At 35.8% G+C, this 8,866-nt stretch overlaps 1 long non-coding RNA gene across 2 annotated transcripts; it reads left to right on the top strand.

Moving 5' to 3' along the window:
• The first annotated feature begins 1,923 nt into the window (after nucleotides 1–1,923).
• On the top strand, nucleotides 1,924–3,532 carry LOC123500505. Of its 2 annotated transcripts, none has more exons than XR_006673349.1 (3): nucleotides 1,924–2,138; nucleotides 2,489–2,585; nucleotides 3,476–3,532. It is a non-coding gene; the product is annotated as an uncharacterized LOC123500505 (long non-coding RNA). The 2 variants fall into 2 exon arrangements; XR_006673350.1 differs by lacking the exon at nucleotides 3,476–3,532 and adding an exon at nucleotides 3,083–3,122.
• The last annotated feature ends 5,334 nt before the right edge of the window (nucleotides 3,533–8,866 follow it).

Raw genomic sequence — 8,866 nt, 5'->3', positions numbered from 1 at the left:
TGAGCTCTGAGCTCGTTCCGTAGGGTAACGTCTGGCTGTCTCGTCAGAGACTGCAGCAGCAGATCAAACAGATAGATATATTTACAGACCACAAAAATATAGAATATTACACTATAATTTTGAACAATTGGGTTATGATCCATATTAAAAACTAAAGAAAATGTGACCATGATAGTAATTAACTCAAAATACACACACACACACACACACACACACACACACACACACACACACACACACACACACACACACACACACACACACACACACACACACACACACACACACACCTATCACTGGAAAATCGAACCAATAACAGGTGAACAATAAAGAACAGTGGCGAGCCAGTGAGCCAATGAGAAAAGGACACATACACACATACATACATAAAAATAACATAAACAAAGGAATTATGACTTATGGTAAGAAAGAGTAACAAGAGAAGTAAAACTCTGAATAAGAAAGTAAAAGTGAAAATAGCATAGAGGAATTATGTCTAAGGGTAAGAAAAACAAAATGAAAATAACGTAAACAAAGGAATTATAGCTAAAGGTGAGAAAAAAGACAACGAAAGTAAAAATATGAATAAAAAAAGTGAAAATGAAAATAGCATAGAAGAATTATGACTAAGGGTAAGAAAAAGAACAATAAAGATAGAAACATTATTAACTCCTTTAGTACTGGGACGCATTTTTATTTTGAGTTTTGGGTGTGATTAGACGATTTTATTGACATTAGGAAAGATTTATGGAGCTCACAACATTAATGGCCAGAGTCTTCACTATTTTAATCCCCACGGAAGTTCCTGAAGCTGTATAAAATCACCAAATAGTAAGCAGAATGAATATGGAAACATGTCCTGTACTGAAGTGTTAAAAAAAAAAAAAAAAAAAGAATATTGATTAGGGCAACAAAACTGAAAACAAAGTAGATGCCTGAAAAAATAATAGGTAGCAAAATGAATGAATAACAAATAAGAAGGAAGAGAAGACGCCAATAACGAAAGAGAATATCCGTAAGTACGAGAAGAAGAAGTAAGAGGAAACAAAAGACAAAGACAAAGAAGTGGGCATGTCAAGTGAAAATAACATAAATAATAGTAACAATAGATAAATAGCAAGTGAGAACTAACACAAGATTCTAAAACAGTAAAAGAGAAGACGCATAATAAAAAGAGACCAAAAGGTAGAGAAGAAGAAAAGAAAGCCTCAAAATAATGTAAATAATAGAAGAAAATAAGTAGATAGCAAATAAGACTCAAGGAGGATATTTTAACGAGTACTGTAGGATTGAGAGAGAGAGAGAGAGAGAGAGAGAGAGAGAGAGAGAGAGAGAGAGAGAGAGAGAGAGAGAGAGAGAGAGAGAATAATTACAGTAAAAATGACACATAACTATATAAGCAATAGGAATGAGATTAACAAAGAGAACATCCAATCCAAATTTGGAGAAGAGGTAAGAACTAACAACAAGAGTAATAGACATAAAAAAAAGTAAAAATATAAATAAGTAAGAGAAAAAAGTAAATAAATAGCAAATAATACTGACATCTCTCTCTCTCTCTCTGGTTCATTTTTCCTCACCGCTAACCTTGTCACGAATACTCTGCGTGACGTCACCCTTGATGTCCCCGCCCACCCACACCCCGCCTCCACACACCCCTGTCCTCTCGTACCCCCTCCTCCCGCCCCTCGCTCACCGCCCCCGTGTGCCCGTGATTAGTCTGCGCCCGGGGAGCGAAATTTTTTTTTCCCAAACGATTTGGAGTGTGGGGGCGGGGCTTAAGTGATGCGTGTGTAGAGAAAACGAATTTTATGGTTAACTTAATGATAATATTTTATTAACAATCACTCTCTCTCTCTCTCTCTCTCTCTCTCTCTCTCTCTCTCTCTCTCTCTTATGGAATGTATATCTATAACTAAATGAAGGGTTCTCAACTTTGGGGTAGACGTATCTCCTGTGGTAGACTACTGGAGAGGAATTCTGTGGATACGTGACAGGTAATACAATAGTCACTCTTGCTAGTTTTCTATAGATCGCGTCGTTTCTCACGCGTACGAAACAGGTACCGTCATCACAAGCACGACTGTTAACACGCAGATATCAAAAGATTTCCTTCTCTCGTGTGTCATACTTTGAAGGTATGTTTCAAACACTCTTACTTTATATCTTATGTGTAGCCCACTCATTATGTTCATAGTCACAGTATTAAGAGTTCCACTCCACAAGAAGTCTCAATGCAATAGGGTTTTGTGTGGGTTTGGTGGTCATGAATGACACTTAACAACATTACGTGAGCATATCAGCATCACCTCAGTCATTTAGTTTGAATTTTTGTGCACAATAATACCTACTTCAGCACCCGAGCTGTAGCAAACCAATCTGCATTCTTTCTGCCTATGTAATACGTATATGTAGCTATACTTTCACGTGTAATTTTATTTATCACATTTGTAAGTATGGTAGACTAAAATGCCTGAAACCAATTTAGGTTTCGAGCATGGAGAATTGTTAAATCAAGAGCAGGTACCGTCATCACAAATAAGACATCAGAAAATTTCCTTCTCTCGTGTGCCATGCCTTGAAAGGTACGTTTCAAACAATTTTACCTTATATCTCAAATGTACTCATTAAGTTTATTAGTCATAGTATAAGAGTTCCACTCCAAGTGGTTGTTTTCTTATATATATATATATATATATATATATATATATATATATATATATATATATATATATATATATATATATATATATATATATATATATATATATATATATATATATCTGTCACATCGTATGTATTTGGTTATAATTAATATACCCAACCAAAACTTATTATCCAAATCATGTAAATCAGACTGATTAAAACAACTTTTGAAGTGATAGCAGGGGCGAATCTAGGGGTGGGGTTCAACCTCCCTCTCAGCAATTCCTTTGATGGAACATTGGGGTAAAATACCACATGATTTTTGGCAAGGGAAATGTGTTATTTCAGAGAGAGAGAGAGAGAGAGAGAGAGAGAGAGAGAGAGAGAGAGAGAGAGAGAGAGAGAGAGAGAGAGAGATAACATGGTATGCTTGTAGGTGGTGAAGTAGAAGTGGCTGGACACTGGAGTATGGAAGAATCATCTAAAATTTTTAAGTCTCCTCTCAGGAAATCAGTCGGTCGGGAAAAGCTTCTCTCAGGAATCCCATTGAAATGCGTGCAATGTGGGCTGTGGCCCCATCTTGCTGGAACCACACGTTTCCATTATCCAGGTCCATATTAATGAGAGCAGGCATAGAAAAACTCCTGAGCATTGTCACATAGCGTTCTGAAGTCACTGTTACGGCACCACCGTTTTCTTGGAAAAAGTAAGGGCCAATGATCCCTACTCTTGACACTTAAACTGGCCTGCGCGCTCACCTGATTTAGCCCCCTGTGATTATTTCCTGTGGGGATATCTCAAATCCCTGGTGTATAACGACCGTCCACAGACCCTGGAAGACCTACAGAACGCCATCCGAACTGAAATAGCCAATATACCGCTCAACATGCTGGAGAGAGTAGACCAAAGCTTCCGAAATCGTCTGAATCAGTGTATTGACAATGGAGGTGGACATTTAAAAGATATTGTCTTTAAAACAGTGTAAAAGTAAATCTCCCATGTTGTGTGAAAGGCATAAAAGAAGAATAAAGAATTGTGAAGTGTGAACAGGTTTTTATTTCATTCTCAAATCGGGAAGTATCCGCGCCCACCCTGTGTATATATATATATATATATATATATATATATATATATATATATATATATATATATATATATATATATATATATATATATATATATATATATATATATATATATATATATATATATATATATATATATATATATATATATATATATATATATATATATATATATATATATATATATATATATATATATATATATATATATATATAGATATATATATAGATAGAGAGAGAGAGAGAGAGAGAGAGAGAGAGAGAGAGAGAGAGAGAGAGAGAGAGAGAGAGAGAGAGAGAGAGAGAGAGAGAGAGAGAGAGAGAGAGAGAGAGAGAGAGAGAGTTGTGTACGTGCGAGTAATGTGAGTCTGTCGTAGTTACTCTTCCTATCCACCCGTTTTCTTTTCTGGTAAACATGCTCACCCCTCCTTCCTTTCCTCTTCCCCAATTCCAACCAACCACCCAGCCACCACCCACCCAGCATCCTAGTGACGTTACTGGGGGCGCAGAACTCGGAAAGCAGGATAACCCTGTATTCTCTTAATCCTGGGATAGTCTTTTTTCCCCTTCGTCTCATATTGTTTGTACTGGACTCTCATATCAGTGGCACACAGAACACAAAGCTGAACTCACACCCTCGTTGTTGCTGTTGTTTTTTGTGTACATCCAAACAAAGAATATCTTACGGTGGTGAGAATGAGTCAAAAGTCAGACACTTGGACGGTCAGTGGGAAGATGAGAGAGTATTGAGGCAGCAGAGATGTGGTTTACCAGGAGGCGAGGTTAACTACTGAGAGAGCAATGGAGAGGCCTGGCACTGGTGATCACGGTAAGGACTAGACAGTGACGATACCAGAAGAATGCTAAGAATGGCTTGGGTGGTTAAATAATGCGAGAGCAGTGGATAGGTCTGGCATTGGAAGGGAACCAGTGAGTTCTAGAGGCAGAGTGACAAGATTTCTACATGATTAACTCGAGAATCACTCTTGAAGACCTGTAGGTTTTCAAGACTGGAGGTGAACTGATATTGGTCACCGAGGAGGAAGGGAGAACCAGGATTCATTATTATCTGTTATTCATTTCTTGTTTCATCATCTTGTTTACACACACATTTTCAATTAATCTTGCTCTCATTTCATTTTCGGGAATGTAAAGGAAAACCACTACCACCACCGCCACCGCTGTCAACACAACACAACACAACACAACAACAACAATATCAACATCAACAACATCTATAACGAGAACAACATCAACAACGGTAACTGTAAAGATGATGAAAATATTACTAGTAGTAATAATGATAATGATAATAACAAAACAACAATGGCAATAATGATAATAATAATAATAATAATAATAATAATAATAATAATAATAATAATAATAATAATAATAATAATAATAATAATAATAATAATAATAATAATAATAATAATAATAATAATAATAATAATAATAATAATAATAATAATAATAATAATAATAATAATAATAATAATAATAATAATAATAATAATAATAATAATAATAATAATAATAATAATAATAATAATAATAATAATAATAATAATAATAATAATAATAATAATAATAATAATAATAATAATAATAATAATAATAATAATAATAATAATAATAATAATAATAATAATAATAATAATAATAATAATAATAATAATAATAATAATAATAATAATAATAATAATAATAATAATAATAATAATAATAATAATAATAATAATAATAATAATAATAATAATAATAATAATAATAAATAATAATAATAAATAATAGCAATGATAATAAGAATGCTAGTAATGAATTGAGTAGTTCTCTTAGCAGGTCAGTTTCGCCTTAAACTTTGGATAGTTTCACAATCATTGGTCTTTTTCCTTGTGAAGCGACAGACCCTATTCTGTGAGCTGTGTTTACGTCACTGTCTTGAAGGTTTATTTTCAGTTGTTCTTTTGTCACGTTGAGGATGACAGTTTTGGAGTTTTCTTGGTTTGATTGGTCCGGTAGAGCGGGGCCACTGATGATTACCGTATCTCGTCGCTCATACTGGTCCACTACATCGATGTTGTATTCCAGAGTTTTCACTTTCATTTTCAGCTCATTCACTTCCTTACTTAGGTCTGATATTAGTGAGTCTTTTTGAAAGTTCGTTTTTCAGCATATCGGTTTCTGCTTTGAACTGCTTAGTCAGTAACACTAATTATTTCAACAAGCGACTTGGATTCTTGGGAGAGCGAGTCTAACAAGCTGTTTAATTCCTCCTCGCTTGTTTCGATGTCGAGAGCAGCACCGGCTACAGGGAAGGTGCTTGTTGGGGCTGGCGTGGCTGGTCAGAGGAGCACCTTCTAGCCTTGCTTGAAGTCACCGTGTTACGTCGCGCGGAGGCCATTGCAGAGTCCGTTTGTAGAGGCAGAGTAGTCACACAAAAGTTGTCCGAACTCGCTCGGCGCAGCCAGACAGCTCTTTTAATAGTAGTAGTGGAAAGGAAAGGTCAAGGAGACGTCTGCACTCCAGGAAAGCTCGAGTGAGGATATGGTTACATATGTTCACCAAAGACTAATACCTGGGAACAGAAGAACATAAAGATGCAACGAGAGGTGATAAAGTGCCTAGATAACATGATAAGAAGACATAGAAGAATTTAACTCTAAGAAAGTAAACTGGAGAGAGATGGAAGTAATGGATAATGCTGGGCAGTGGAGCGAGAAAGTGTTACAGTTGACTATGGTTAATGCAATGGAACAGTGGGTGGAGGAGTCATAAAGGTACAGAGGGGAAGAAGAACCATCGTTGCTTGACCTAGTTTTCACAAAGAAAGCAGAGCCCCCTCCAATCATACACCACCTTTGTCCAATGGTGAGAAGTGATCATGTGACATTAGAGATGCAAATTCAGGAGATAAGTTACAGAGATGACTATAAAGGAGTGAGATTAAATTATGCAAGAGCGGATTTAAAAAAATTAAGGATCTATTTTGCTGATATTGAGTGGAGAAATATTATGTACAGAAAGACAGTACAAGGAAAATATGACAAATTCTTACAGAAATATAATAAAGGAGTAAAAAAAATTGTACCTGTTTATAGAGTTAAGAAAAAATACATGCTTGGTACAATGCTAGATGCATACAAGCTAAAAAGGCAAAAGATAAAGCGTGTGTGTGTGTGTGTGTGTGTGTGTGTGTGTGTGTGTGTGTGTGTGTGTGTGTGTGTGTGTGTGTGTGTGTGTGTGTGTGTGTGTGTGTGAGCAAGATTGAGTCAAGCTGGTAATGGCTCGTCTTTTTAAAGTTAATGTGTCATGTTTATCTGTGAAGTGTTTCATTTAATTTCCTTTTTTCCTCTTTCCTAATGGAAGTTCTCATAAAAGATAAACTCCCACACTTTATTGAGTTAGCGGCGGTCACTGCACAGCACCAACACAGTGTACAGTGTACAGTGTACAGTGTACAGTGTACAGTGGGTACAGTGCCCACTCTTGCCTACGGCTCACACAGGATGCCGTGTCAGATTTGTGGGGCATACTTTTTTATTGCTGTGACTTGTACGTGTATATATATACCCTTGTAATGAATGGTTATTCAGAGAGAGAGAGAGAGAGAGAGAGAGAGAGAGAGAGAGAGAGAGAGAGAGAGAGAGAGAGAGGTCGCCTGCTGGTCACCCAGCCAGTCTTCCCCATTACGGAGCGAGCTCAGAGCTCATAGACCAATCTTCGGGTAGGACTGAGACCACAACACACAACACACACACAAACCGGGAAAGCGAGGCCACAACCTCTCGAGTTACATCCCGTACTTATTTACTGCTAGGTGAACAGGGACCACACATTAAGAGGCTTGCCCATTTGCCTCGCCGCTTACCGGGACTCGAACCCGGGCCTCTCGATTGTGAGTCGAGCGTGCTAACCACTACACTACGCGAGAGAGAGAGAGAGAGAGAGAGAGAGAGAGAGAGAGAGAGAGAGAGAGAGAGAGAGTGTGTGTGTGTGTGTTTTGAGGCTCCCAAGATGTGTACTAATAAATATATGTGGTATTTGAATATGTACTAACCAATTTGCAACAAGTTTTGTGACACAGGAACCCAAAATAACTGATGAATTAGCAAGAAATGAACCTAAAACTGGAAAATATTGACAATTTGTAACAGGTCTTATGATAGAGAAAGATCAAAATAACCGATAAACTAAGAACACATGGACTCAAAATGGTTAGATTTGAGTAATGAACTAAATATTGACTTAATTTGTGCTAAGGAGAGTCAAATATAAGTGAATGTACAGTATTTTGTTTATTATTTCTTATCGTTTGGTTTTATGATAGAGAAAGATCAAAACAACTGATAAACTAAGAAGAAATGAACTTAGGATGATTAAATTTGAGGTGTGAAGTAAATATTGGCGTAAGTGATAAAGAGAGTTAATGAAATAAGATCAGTGAATGGAGTTTGTTTATTGTTTTCTTAGAGTTTGGTTTTTATGATAGACAAAGATCAAAATATCTGACGAAATAGGATGAAATGAACTTGAATGATTAAATTTGAGGTGTGAAGTAAATATAGACTCTTGTGATAGATTTTATTACTTTTTTGCTTATTGTTTTCCTTGAGTTTAGTTTTACAATAAAGAAAGATCAAAATAACTGATAAACTAAGAAAAAATGAACTTAGGATGATTAGATTTGAGTAGTGAAGTAAATATTGACTTGTGTGATAAAGAGAGTTAATTAAATAAAATCAGCAAATGTAGTTTGTTTATTTTTTCTTAGAGTTTGGTTTTATGATAAAGAAAGATCAAAACAACTGATATACTAAGAAGAAATGAACTTTGAATGATTAAACTTGAGTAGTGAACTAAATATTGACTTAATTTGTGGTAAGGAGAGTGAAATGTGACTGAATGTATTTTGTTGATTGTTTTCTTACAGTGTAGCATTAAAGGAAGGACGGAAACAACCTGCATTAATGACACTGTACATTTTCATTCTTTTCTATTATTTCCTGTACAAACTTTCACATTTCCTGATTCATTTCCATTGACAACTTTGCAAACATTTATTTATTTTCTTACTTACTCTCATCTTTCTTACAATTCCTTCTTCCTTTCTCCTCCTTCTCTTCCTTCCT

This window comes from Portunus trituberculatus, unplaced genomic scaffold (genome assembly GCF_017591435.1).
Source record: "Portunus trituberculatus isolate SZX2019 unplaced genomic scaffold, ASM1759143v1 PGA_scaffold_368__1_contigs__length_30063, whole genome shotgun sequence".
Classification (NCBI taxonomy): Eukaryota; Metazoa; Arthropoda; class Malacostraca; order Decapoda; family Portunidae; genus Portunus; species Portunus trituberculatus.
This window is presented reverse-complemented; position numbering and strand designations above follow the sequence as displayed.